Consider the following 9,948-nt stretch of genomic DNA (forward strand, 5'->3'; position numbering starts at 1 on the left):
TTTTTAGCAACGGGTAGGGCCTTAATAGATGTGCAAAAATGCGAGTGCAAAAAGAAGAGGTAATATTTAATGTTTTTGCAACAACGGAGGTTCCAACGTGTTGTAGAATTGATGTGGTGGAAAGTGAGGGTAATAAGCTTGAAGTTACTAAAAAAAATCTATGGTTGAAGGTGGAAAGCGAATAGTTCGTCAGAAAGTGAAAATGATCTTTTGTGAGAAAACTCGATTGTTTCGTGAGCAGTGGAAAGTTCCAAAAATGTGCAGTATCAAGAAACGAGTATCTTGTCATGATACTATGGCTCTCAAGGACAAGAGGGGTGGTTTGGATCCGAGTTGAATTTAAGAAAGAGGTCAGCGTCCGGCTAAATGACATTAAAGACAACGCCCTTGAGAGGCATCTCAAGTTTATGTTTTCATTATTTTCTATTTTTATGCTATTTTTATTTGAACTATTTTATTTTGTTTAATTTTTGTTTAGTTTTTGTTAATAATTTATGTAATTAGAACCGTGAAAAAAGTGAAGAAAGAGCAGCAAAACAACACAAAAGTTGAATTAGAGTCGCAGCTCTAATGTGATCAGAAGAGGAGGAGCTAGAAAATTTGAATTAGAGCTGCAGCTCAAGGAGTTAGAGCTGCAGCGCTGCCTAAGTCAGAGGAGGTAAGGTGTAGCGCCCTGGATAGCCAAGACCGCTACACTGTGTACTTGTAAAGGTGCAAGACTTGCTAATCAAGCCATTAATTTGAAAACGTGTCATTAAACATGTATGAGCTAGGGTTAAAAAGGTTTTGGTCTCATAAGACTCATTTATATAATTAAATTGTTATATACACGGGATCCCAAAAGAAATAGAGGTAAAAGTTGATTTACAGACTTCCAAAAGTACATAAACAAAGGTAAGCCATACTAAGGCAAAATAGACAATCTCTGGGTTTCACGTCCCTGCCTAAACCTCAACCGTGGTGGCTGAGTGGCTGGCCATGTACATTCCGCGTGCTGAGCTCTCCAATCAAGGATGATCCAACTTGCCCTTGCCTTTACCTGCACCACGTAGCACCCGTGAGCCAAGGCCCAGCAAGAAAACATGGAATGCAACACAATCAATGATATCAGACAGTAAAATTCACCAAGCATGAACTCTCATCAAATAATCCACATTAATACCACTTAGCATATATTCAGAGTCATGGATGCAATCAAACACTTATAACATTCATATCACATAATAATCAGGGCCGACAACTTAGGTCGCACCCTCTGTTTATCCCACTGACTCCGGCCCACTTAAACCGAGCTCAGTGCATTTTAAGCTGTCCTCGGCTACCAGTGGCCGAGCCGCGCCCTGTGCGCTAGTGTAACCCTTGGCACCCTTAGGCCGTTGGTTCACTAAATAGCTTGCATGGCATAATACCATCTTTTCAAGCATTCACAATAGGGAGCCCTTAGGCCCGTCACATATATTCAACCAGGTGCAGTTTTCTTACCTTTGATCTTTGCAGTAATTATTTACGAGCAACACTCCTCAGGCACGATCCGTTCCCGAGCCTAAGCTTTTATCACCTAGTCACAACCAAAGTACAAGGTTCCATTAATATTCAAATTAGGGTTTCCGGTTACAAAACTAGCTTCCGGGAATCCGAATTCCACCAAGCACGGTGGTGAAAACAATCTCGAGCAATTTAGACCACATTCCCATGCCTAAAATCCCTAAAAGTTCAAGTGCATAACTAAGGGCTGCGGCCCTTGAAGCTTAGCCGCGGCCCTAGCCTCAAACAGAGTCGAGGACCACCCCTGGAAGAGGACACGCGCCGCGGCCCTTGCCTTGGGCCGAGCCCCCTTGGCTTTTCTTCTTCCTAGGGTCGCAGCGCTCTAGAACAGAGCCGCGGCCCTTCCCTTCAAGCCCAGAGTTCCCACCATTTCTAGGCTTGAAACCTTAGCCAAAACCACCCTTAAGCTCCCTACTTCAACACCCAACAATCCCAACACTTTTAGCATGACTTAAACAACATAATTCCACACAAAACCCAACCTAACATACACTAGAATTCTCTTTTCAAATTCTGAAACTCAAGAGCTATAAACACTCAAACCAGCCATTCAAACCCAAATTAAAACTTCTAAATCATGAGTTGAGACTTACCTCTTCTGCTGGACCACTTCACCAAGCCAAAACCAAGCTAATTCCCAAGCTTTCCTCCTTAATTCTGTCTTTAAACATCAAAACCATATTTACCTCAAAACCCAACCAAAATCCATAATTTCTAACCACAGAAAAGGAAATTAAGTGCTTACCTTAGCCCTGATTTCGTTCTTGATTAATTCTTGAGCTAAGCCTCCAAATCCCCACCTCAATTCTCATAAATTCCCAGCTTGATTCACTAAATTCTCAATGGTTTCCTCTTTGTGTTTCCTTGAATGAGAGAGTAAGGGGAAGGGCTGAGAAAGAGTCGGTCTAATATTTATGTCTACTGATTTCCTTAAGTTTGTCTTACTTGTTAAGTTAATCCCAAGGCTCGAGGTGTCGGAACCGTCCCCGAGGGCAAAATGATAAAATCCCCCAATATTCCCGCCTAGACTTCCTATTCCTGCAGGTCGCAGTCCTCACCATATATTTATTTTCATAACCTGATAGTCTGAATAACTACCCAATACCTGAAATACCCTTGACTTATCTAAAGTCAACCGCTAAGCCCCGTTGTGACTTTTTCCCCGCTAACTAGCTCTAGGATCGCCTTGAGTCGTGCTCTGCAGTTCTACCCACATAATAATGTGGTTCTCACAATTACCATATTCACATATCACATAAAAGCCAATATAATCACACAAGCATCATTAACCATATAATCATACATTTAAATCAATATATTCATGCAAACCACATTTAACCCAATAATGCCCTCTCGACACACTAATCAAGGCCCTTAAGCCTCATTAGCGAATTTGGGGTCGTTACATAAGGATTTTGGGAGATATGTAGAGTCGCAGCACAATAAATAGTGCCTCAATGCTAATTGGAATCAGGAGTTTGGCATGAATTATTGAGAATTAGAGCCACAACTCTAGGGAAGTCAGAGAGAAAGTGCTGAGAAAAGTCATAATTAGAGCCGCGACTCTACATACCAGCGTTGCGACGCCAATTAGGCCCAGAAACGCAATTTAAGGGTTTCCATCATAATTTTTTTTTAGCATAACTCCCATTCCACTGCCTCCTCCATTTTGATGTTCTCTAATGGGTTCTCAGGTAAGTCTCTTCTTTTTATTTGAGTTTAACATTGGGGACAGTGTTACTCTTAAGTTTGGGGGAATGGATTTATTTTTAGCTTTGCTGTTCTTTGTTACTTTTCAAGTTTAATATTAGTTGTTATTGTATTTGAGTCTAGTTTTCACGGTATTGTTAGAGTATAAACCAAGTTGATAATTTATTGCCGATGAGATTGAGTGAATGCTATGTTGTATAATCTGAAGGAAGAGTTCTGCATATAAAAACAATATGTGTGCTTGATTGAAATACTTTGTCACTTCACTGTGGTTAATTGGATACTTGTTTGAACTATTGCTCATAGATGTAAATGTGGGAGTTGAACTTTGTATATGCATGTTGAATTTGGACTGTGGATTATACAAGTTGAAATTTTTTTAGAGCTTGCTTGCTTGCTATTTGAGACGAAATCCTAAACAATACATACTTAGGAAGAGGATATAGGGAATCTTTGGTATGATTGAGCATTTCAAGCTAACCCTTATATATTTTATCCTTAGTTACTCTACTTGAGCCTTACAATTGACATTTTTCATTGTTTAACACATGTTTTGAGCCTATACTTGCATCTGTGTATTCATTATTCCCTTTGTCTTATACCATGAGCATAAAAACATATCTTTGATTGGAGGGGGATTGAATATTTTAGGGACATATGTAGAAACATGTGGTTACTCAGTGTATAAAAAGATTGAAGAAGAGAAAAAGAAAAAGAAACGAAAAGAAATTATGAATTCAAATTAAACTACATTCCTTAAGTTATTTACTCAAAATTAAAAGTTTGGGGGAATGTAGTTTGAAAAATAAGAAGAAAAAAAGTGATGAATAAATAGTCAACTTTTCTCAATCTTGAAAAAAAAAAAGGGTAACAGTGGTATGTGAAGTTGAGTTAAATGGAGAGGTTGCTTGGTTTGAATGCTTATGGTATACTTGAGCCTAAAATGTCTTCTCATCCACCTTTACCTAGGCCATCTATTACAAGCTTTGTAAAGTCCTATTGATTTTTAAGTGTGTAATTGTAACGCCCCACGTCATTATGGCTGCTTCCTGGAATGACGACTGGCCCTACAAACCAAGACGAGTCTTTCCAGCGTGCTTTGTCCTCACTCACATGCTTCCTGGGAAAACTTCCCAAGAGATCACCCATCATTAGATTACTCTAGGTCAAGCACGCTTAACTTTGGAGTTCTCAAGTGATGGGCTACCGAAAAGAAGATGGATCTTGTTGATATAGGTAGTACCCATCAATCCATTTAAGCCATCTTCAACTGTGTAGTCCCATACCTACACAGTCTTAGAATCATCACACTTGACCTTCCCCAGGCGATGTGGGATTGCACAACTTTTGTACCTGATCTTTCCCCTTACGGATCACGGGATTCTGACTGTCACAGTATTTGTTTACATTAGTGGAGAATAGTGAGTACAACAAGCATATGGAATAATTGTGTTGAGTGGATTGATGGTGAGAATTTGGCATGCATAGATTGGTTCAATTGTTTACATTTATTGGTTATAAGTGAATGAGCATGAGTTTTGATAGATTACAGTGAATGGGTGAAATATTTTGTTTGAAATTCTGGATTAATATTTGAAGTGGCACGTTACTTTTTTTTAGAATTATATGCATATGGTATTCATGATTTTTGAGGCTATTTTATGGTTGTCAACTTGGTTTGTTCAGGTTTTATCGAGTCTTAGTTGTGTTCTTTACTCGATGGCGAGTAAAGGATAAGTTTGGGGGAATTTGTTAGGAGTATTTTGGTATGTTTTCATTGCGTGTTTTAAGATGCAATTTTAGACTTTTATTTGGTTTTGTGCGATATTATGTGGGTGTTTATTGTGTTTTCAGGATTAAGTGTGGTTATTAAGGAAATAGCTTGAAATTTGAGGAAAAGAGCTTAATTCTTGAAGAAACAATGTTAAACGGGCTAAGGAATGGAAACTGGGCGAAACCGGGGGTCAAATTAATGATTTGGTGAAATTTTGGAATTAGAGCGCCAGCTCTATGGTGTAGAGCCCCAGCCCTAAGAGTTACAGAGAAATAAAAAAAGATTCAGCCAGAATTAAAGCTGCGGCTCTACCAAATAGAGTTGGGACGCTACATACTCCAAAGATGAAATCTAGAACGTGAAGCAACCCAGAGCTGCAGCGCCAGTCCGTACGGAAGCAAAATTTAGGGTATTTTTCAAGGGCAATTTTGTCATTTCGAACATAATTAATTAGGGACTATAAAATCTTTCTTAATGATGTTTTTTTTAGAGAAGATGAACTCTAGGAGACGGAGAGAAGCACATTGTAGAGGATTGCAAGTGGAATCAAAGAACTTAGCATAGTTTTTCTTCTTTTCTACTTTTAATTTCTGTAATTTGGATGCTTTTTAATTCTTCTATGGTTATTATGAATTCTGTCATGAACTAAACTCTTTTTCTAGGGTGTTAATGGATTCTCCTGAAACTTTATTTTGAATTAATGCAAGTTTTATGATTTTTATTCTATCTTGTGATCTATTCAAATTTATGCTTAATGCTTGTGATTGACTAGCCATCTATTACATGATTTATATGATTTTGATTCGAAATCTGAGATGTGAGAATTGATTATGCTGTAATTGAATAGACATAGATTTCATTATAGGATGAGAGTATCTATTTGGTCTGTGTAGCTTTAGGGTTGTCTTACTTAATGTCTGTCTTATGTTCATTTATCACATAGATGAAGAAAATTTACATAAGGTCGAGACTTGTATATCCTTGTACGAATATAAGTTACTTTTGTTGACCTGCTATCACGAGAGAGAATTGAATAGTATAATTTGTATTACTGAAATATTTTGTTATAATATACCTTTAAATTATATTTTTGGGATCCCAATGTATATAATAAATGTTCTAATGAAACGTTGCATCTTAACCAAAAAATTTAATCCCTAAACCGCTAATCATACTTAGTTACACGATTTTGGCCAAATGACTCGATTAGCGAATTTAGCACTGTTTGCAATGTGCACCGTAACGGTCCCTGGAGTTTAGGGCGTTACAAGGGGACATCCGATAAAATTGGAACGATCAATCCTTTGATCCTTTAGCGGTCACCTAGTCATAATCAAATATGGAATCCCATCAATAAAATAAATCATAAAAAGGTTTATAATCTAAAACCTCACTCCCAGGATCCATCCCACACTCTCGGGACTCTTAATCTACCTAAACGGGGTAAAGGAACCAACCCCCGAGCCTTAAAAGTCATCCCGAGCCCTAAAAATAGGTTGCTGGAAAAAGCACTAGCGCTGGGGCGCTGCCCCAAAGTCAGAGAAGCCCAGTTCCTGCCTTGCCTAGCGCTGGGGCGCCATCAGCAGACCAGAAACTTTTCTGGTTTCCCTCCTTACGATTTCCCTTTGAAACCAAGCCTCAAAACCAATCCCAAACATCATCCAAGCATATAATTAAACCCCTAAACTTCATCAATAGCACACCCTCATCAAAACCCAAGCAACCAAGCTTAAGAACTTCCATTAATTCCCAACTAACACATCAAAATCCTCAACTGAAACTTATTAGAAAAATAGGGTATAAACCAAATATTTTCATGGCTGAATTCCTTACCATAAGCTTGACTTAGATCCCCTTCAATGATTGAACCAAGGTCCTAAGCCCTCAAGCCTTGCTCTCCTAGCTTGGATCCTCAAATTATCTCTCAAAAATTGAAAGGAAGAAGGAGGGAAGAACATGTACGGGAGGGAGAGATGAGGATGATAATGATGCTCTGTTTTCTCTAACATTTTCTACAACTTTCTAAACTCAAAGGGCTGATATATATCTTAGGGGTGAAAAGACCATTTTGCCCCTAGGTCAAATAAAGGCTTCTAAAGACTCCCAAGGGTAAAATCGTCCTTTCCCACCTATCTCGTTAATTATAATTAACACCCTCCAATTTCTGTTATTCTCAATATTCTCAAATACCAATAATTCATATCTCGTTACCCTGTAATTCCCAGCAACGTTCTAATCACCAAATTACCCCGAGACTCATTACGAGCCCCGAACTTAATCCCGTTATGACTAGACCGAAAACTTGCATTCCATGATCGTCTCATGTCGAATGGCTCGAACCAATCCACACATAAAATGTGGTATTATTTATAATTCACTCACATGCATGAAAATACACAATCATACCCTCAACGAGCCAAATTACCAAAATGCCCTTATAATTAAATGTGGACCTATGTGCATGCATTTATCATCATATAATAATATAATTCACATAAACATGCATATAATCATTTAATAACATGATAAATCAATTATGGCCCTCCCGGCCTCCTAATCAAGGTCCTAAGCCTTATTAGAAAATTTGAGGCATTACAACTATCCCCTCCTTACAGAAATTTCGTCCTCGAAATTTATTTGACTTGCCCGGAATAAGAATTCTGCACCACTGATTCCAGTTATTCAGGTCGTTTCCTTGACCTCACTATTTTTGTAACATACCTTAACCCAAGGTATAATTTTGTTCCTCAGAACCTTATTCTTTCTGTCTCATATCTGGACTGTCTATTTCTTACAGGACAACTTAGCAACAATCTCCAGACTCTCATAACTCAACTCAGGAGTTTCTTTTAACCCATGTCCTCAGCATGGAAATACATAATACACTGCATAAGACCGATAGTGCCAAAGATAAGGTTGATCCAAAATCAACCTAACCAATCATATCTAGGACTCAGACTGTCCCTTGAACCATCACATGATCCAGAATCAACACCTCAACCATCTCATTCCAATGAATTGGTGCTAAACATCCTCTGTCATGCCTTATCTCATAAGATACATTTCCAACACTGGATAACTCTCTCTCTTTCTCTCTCTGACTTACCATCAGTCTGAGAATAATAAACTGTACTGAATTCTATATATACATCCATCGCCTTCTTTAACCCTTCCATAACCTGGAAGTAACAATAGAGTCTTCATCTAATAAGATAGACCCTGGATTCTCAAGAAGGCACACTATCTCTCTCACATAGAGATATGAGTACTGATCAGCTGTGTTATTTACTTATCCTTACTGAGAAAAGTAAACTCACTTAGACTACTGGTCCCTAATGACTCCATGCTAATTCATACTGACCCACTAACCTAGGCAATCCCACTTCGAAACCCATCGTGATGCTTTCTAGTTTATGTGAATTATATTATTATATGATGATAAATGCATGCATATGGGTCCACATTTAATTATAAGGGCATTTTGGTAATTTGGCCCATTGAGGGCGTGATTGTGTATTTTCATGCATGTGGGTGAATTATAAATATTACAACATTGTATGTGTGGATTGGGTTGAGCCATTCGACATGAGACGATCATGGAATGCAAGTTTTCGGTCTAGTCATAACGGGATTAAGTTCGGGGCTCGGAGTGAGTCTCAGGGTAATTTGGGGCATTACATAAATTATCATGGGCTTTAGGCCCGTGAAATTTCCCATTTGATTATAAGCCCATTGGACTTAAAATCAATGCCTGCATTATTTCTATTGATTTAATTAATTAAATAATTATTTAAATCCTTTATCAAATCAATTATTTATAATTTGAACCTTGATTTAAACTTATTTATTAATTTAGATACCAATTTATCTTAATTAATAATTCTGCCCTAATTTATCTTTTCTTCTCAAAATTACATAACTCTGTGAAACTATCCAAAATTGACCTGGTCAACTTTGATAATTAAATCAATTAATTGAGACTATCGAGATGATTTGATCCAATGTACAATGGGGACCATGGGCCTATGAAATCAAGCTCCTATAAGTTATCATAAATCTAACAAATAAATTTACTAACTTATTAATTCCTCGTGACTCCACTATAGACTCAGAATTGCACTTTTGAATTCATAGAATGCTCTATAACAAATACAGATACGCTATTAATTATCCATTGTTACAACCATAATTTTCACTCAATCATCTATAGACGGTCTACAATGAGAATGGATTAAAATACTATTTTACCCCTCATTGTATTTTATCCTTAAAACACTTAGTTCCTTGTAAATGATATTTCAGTAAACGAATTTAATTACTGAAATGAGGTCTCTATCATTTAACACCTTGAACCAAACTAAAAGGAAACCATCATTTCACTTCTTCATCAGAAGCTATAGATGTTCATATCTATGATTAACACTCCCACTCAATTATACTACTGAGTTCCCAAGGTGTAAGTATGGGTTAGTCCGTAGGGTAAGTTGGTAACGAACAAGTCAAAGAACTCAAATAATACAATCAGTTAAAATACTAACCACTCAGAATTGAGATTGAATTGACCTATAGTCAACTATATGATATGACTAGAATAGATAATAACGGTATGTTTACTTATCTTATCAACTGTCAATATCGGTCATGTCCGATGTAACAAATACATTTGATCTTATCTACTTTGCTAATGTTCTGGAAAGAACATAACACCACAATGTGTAAGTAGATCATATCGTAGATTGGCAAGTCAGTGTAAATCCTTTGCACTGACTAATCTTAGGACTAACTTATTTTGAACATATAATCATATTTATATTCCACTGTGATTACGTCACTATAAATACGATTAGCTATATGCTCTGGATTTAATAGAAGTTTATATTAAACAAATAATCATGAAAATAAAATATGTGAGCAAAGTG

Source organism: Humulus lupulus, chromosome 4, assembly GCF_963169125.1.
Source record: "Humulus lupulus chromosome 4, drHumLupu1.1, whole genome shotgun sequence".
NCBI classification, from domain to species: domain Eukaryota; kingdom Viridiplantae; phylum Streptophyta; class Magnoliopsida; order Rosales; family Cannabaceae; genus Humulus; species Humulus lupulus.